This window comes from Panicum virgatum, chromosome 6N (assembly GCF_016808335.1).
Source record: "Panicum virgatum strain AP13 chromosome 6N, P.virgatum_v5, whole genome shotgun sequence".
Classification (NCBI taxonomy): domain Eukaryota; kingdom Viridiplantae; phylum Streptophyta; class Magnoliopsida; order Poales; family Poaceae; genus Panicum; species Panicum virgatum.
The window spans coordinates 34199950-34204305 of NC_053150.1; positions in this window are offsets into that span (position 1 = coordinate 34199950).

The window sequence follows — 4356 nt, forward strand, 5'->3', positions numbered from 1 at the left end:
TGAGAGACACAAGGAAATGTGAGTGCATGCAGAGCCAAAAGCAGGGCATGTACATGATAATCTTCTTCCTTCAAAATCCCTTGCAAACCAGTAAACTTTTGATCACAAATAGATGCTTGAGCAACTATACATTCGGTAGCTCGTATAGCCACCAAGTGATTCTAGAAACAAAAAATAATGGACATGCCTGTAATCCCCATACCACAAGTTATTGTTGCTGACGGCGTTCCCGACTGATGGTGACGTATACATTAATTAATTGGTGTTCTATGTTTTCTGGATTTAGAAATACAAAAACTACTATTTTATCTTAAAATCCAGCTGATTATAGTGACAAGTTCTCAAGATTAGCAAATTATAGTGACTTGTTCTTAAAGTTAGCAAATTAAATAATCCAAACATGCTCTTTAGTTGCCATGTGCCCTGATTAATCAATATAGTAGATGATAGTACTTATTGCATATGGATCCCCTGACGGACCTGAACATCCAGTGCGACACGTGGTGCTGTCGTCCAAGCTGTGGGGAGAGCCCAACGGGAGAATTTTCCTATCTCATGGCGTGACTCCACCTTTATTTAGTTTGTTCGTCATACCCAACTGGGCTTCTACTTTAGTGTTTTCAAGAAGATGATTGCCAGTATATACGGAAATCTGGATCCCATCCCGGGCCATGGATATAAATGAGTACATTATAAGAATTCTCGCCTGCACTAAGTTTTCTTAATGCCTCTCGTTCTCATCAAACATCAGTGTATAGTCTCACTTAGCTCTATACTTTCACACGAATTGGGTTGGATGGTGAGGTGCAGAGAGTCCTATAGGCATGTTGTGACGTACATATATAGGAGAGGAGATATGCAGTCAGTGACTGGGATTTATTATACGGCCAAGTATACAACAATCTTGGCTTAAGGTGCATCTTTTTATAGACACACCCAAGTATACAACAATCTTCGCTTAAGGTGAATCTTTTTATACATGCACCCACCCGATTCCCTTGTCTAGGTTTGAGTTCTGCATTGCCGATACACCTAACCTGTTACCTGTTAACACAATAAACTCGTCCCTCGTAAATGTAGCATATAGACAAGGTACTAAATCTAGTTATTATTAAACCAATGTAATTTTGTTCATACACATCATAAGTTGAAGCTGGTTTCAACAAAAACATTGATTTCCGAAGCAGATCGATCAATTCCGTACATTAGTGACCCTCCCGACTCATCCCCTCCCTTTTTTTTCCAAAGTAAGAAGGGGTAGCCTAAGGGAAAGCACACTTTTGTCGATCTCGATAGTGCTTGAGGGTGGGATAGAGCATCGATCCCGACAACTGGTGTGTACTATACCATATACCACTAGATGTGTAATTGGTAGGTTAGGATTTCGATCATTTACCCATGGCGTTGGTGCTGTTTTGTGTTGTAGAGTAAAGTGAAAGAGAGAGAGGATCGAAGGAATGAATGAATCCATAGATTGATTGGGGAGGATTACAGCCTTTTATACATGCCCAAGAGGCCAAAGGGGCTGAAGGGACACACCCCTTCGGTCTGACTAATTATTAAATATAGGAATTGATCACTAATTCTATTTCTTCTTAACACTCCCCCTTGATTAATTTCTTCCTCTTGTAGTCTTGTAATCATCATTCATTGTTTGATTGTATGGAAAAACTCCTCAAAAAACCCTGTGGGAAAAAAAATCTGAGGAGAAACCTATTTGTGTATGGATATGTCATTGGAAAAAACTCCTTAAAACCCTTTTTGGGAAAACAGAAGAAAATATTGATATGACATATATGTGCTGATACTCCATTAAAACTCCTTTAAAACCCAATGGGAAAATATAAGAAGAAAATGATATGGAATATCATTGATTGCAAATATATATGAGAAAAACCTCGAAAGGAAAACTCATAAGTAAGTTTGAATGTATTATGATCTGTGGATCATATCTGAATTAATTCTCCCCCAAAACCTGATGGGAAAAATATGAGGACAAATCATATCTTGAATATCTTCTTAAAAACTCTAGTGAGAAAATAGAAGATATGATATATGCAATATGTCTTGAATATCCCTTTAAAAACCCCGGTGGGGAAAATATGAGATATGACATAAAATATAAAAACCTATGTATGAGAAAAACCTTGATAGGAAAAACTCATTTTAGGAAAAGAGTACAATTATATAATATGATGATTATGGTTGCTTGTATGGTTATGATTCAGAGAGTGTCTCCCCCTGAGCCTTGCAAATCTCATGATTTGGTTTGCAAGGTTTCTATTTCCCCATAACATAGTTTAGGAGCAATATATTTTATGATTTTGCCCTTTGTATATCTTGCATTCTTTTGTACAAATGCAAGGTGAATTATCTTCATAGATAATTATTAGTTTCCTGATTGAACCAGTGCCACATGACTGTTGTATGTGGTTGATCATTCTGTGAAGCCATATGATTCACGTGAAGCTTCATATAATGTGATTATTTCAGAATGATTCGTGGATATAACTACAACAGTCAGCTTTGATGACTTATAAGATGTAGTTGTTCCACAATGTAAAATTGTAAAACTTGTTTAATGTCTAGTATTATGGGGGATCAGACATCTAGCCAGCATCAGTGTAACCAACTATGGTCTTGTCTTAGCTGAAGCTAAGATCATTTGTGCCTTGGAAATATCTGAAGATATTATTAATTCACGTCCAATGGCAATTGTTGGAGCTGTGCTGTGCCTTGGATAATGTTCAATGATTCGATGAATCATAATTTAATCATTCATAGAAGTCATGTATTTATGTGATGCTTCAGAATGATAGACCAAAGTTTCTCGTTGGAATCTATTTTGATGATTCATATAAAACTTTAGTACTTTGGTAACAATTTATGTTATGGCAAAATAGGGATTAGTTAGCCAGTATCTCGATATCCCACTTTTGATGTGTTCTAATTTAATAATAACAAATCAAGATCTTTTTTATGCCATTTAGACATCTGCAGATATCTGATTTGACTCCGACTTGTATGGTATTGTTGGAGTAGCATTAATTTGAGCTAGCTAGGTATCTACAAAAGCAATATCAGACCCGTTGCAATTTGTATGATACAAAAGCGCTTTGGCACTTAGTTTCCCATCCCAGGGTCTAAATGGGTATTGATCCATTTTTAGGGATGGAATGAACACAAGTGTTGATGGATATGATTGTCCAATATTAATTAAATATTGATAAACTGATATATGTGCTTAAGTTGAAAACTTAAACATCCTTTGGTTTTACCCAATTTTGATCTCGAATTTCGTCATAAATGAATGCTTGTTGTTTGAGTGCTGAGACGATGAAAATTCCATTTGGAATTTATTTATGGACACATATATGCATTCATAGTAATTAGAGTAATCCTTTTATGGAATATACTCATATAGTCAATTGTACCACAATCAAACTTGACTATCTCAAGTCATAGAGTGACTTGTGCATAACTATATGTTGCGATTTTTTATTTTGGATTTAGCATATAAAATCCTCTGGAGACATATAAATCCAATTTTATCAAATTCAATTGATCTGCAAATAATTGAATATGGGAACATAATTCTCACATATTCTTTGATGGTATGTTCATTGGTCTCTGCGTGAAACCATGTGCTACAAGCTCTCATTGTCTCACCACCTTGCTTTCTTGAAGAAAAACATTATGATATGCAGATAAGACTTTCTTATTTGAAAATGAGAGCACTTCTCCTTAATTGCCACCTTTTGTTTTGACCCAATTTGAGTGTTTGTTAACACTCTGCCTAGGACTTTTTGGTCTGGATCCAGTTAAAGGTGTATAGCAATTTTCAATAGGAGTATATGTCGACAAATTTGTAGTCTTAATATGATCGACTAATCATAATCAATATATATCTTGTGAGAGATTAACCCTTTTTAATCCTATGTCATTTCCGACGACCATAGAATTAGGGCATTCCACAACCCAGTGCCTAATTTACGTGCACATATACTGGGCTTCTAAATGCAAAACATTCATAGGCATTGGATTCGAATAAATCCATAAAGTGTCTCACAACATTTATGATGTTGATTTGCATTTACTATCTAGGAGAATGTCTCCCCCTATTTCCGCGGATGTTTTTATTAAGCTGAATTCCTAGCTTGTGACCATACTTCTCCCCCTCTTATTTTGATATGTGAGTTGAGTGATAACTTTAAGTGCTTCACTCTTTCTGGTACAATAATTATAGGAATTTTATTTGATGACACTTTTAATTAGTAAATGTATTTGGCAGACTATTTGCAATGTGTTGCAAATAAAGATATTCTGAAATATTGGTTCATATATTATTTGTATATA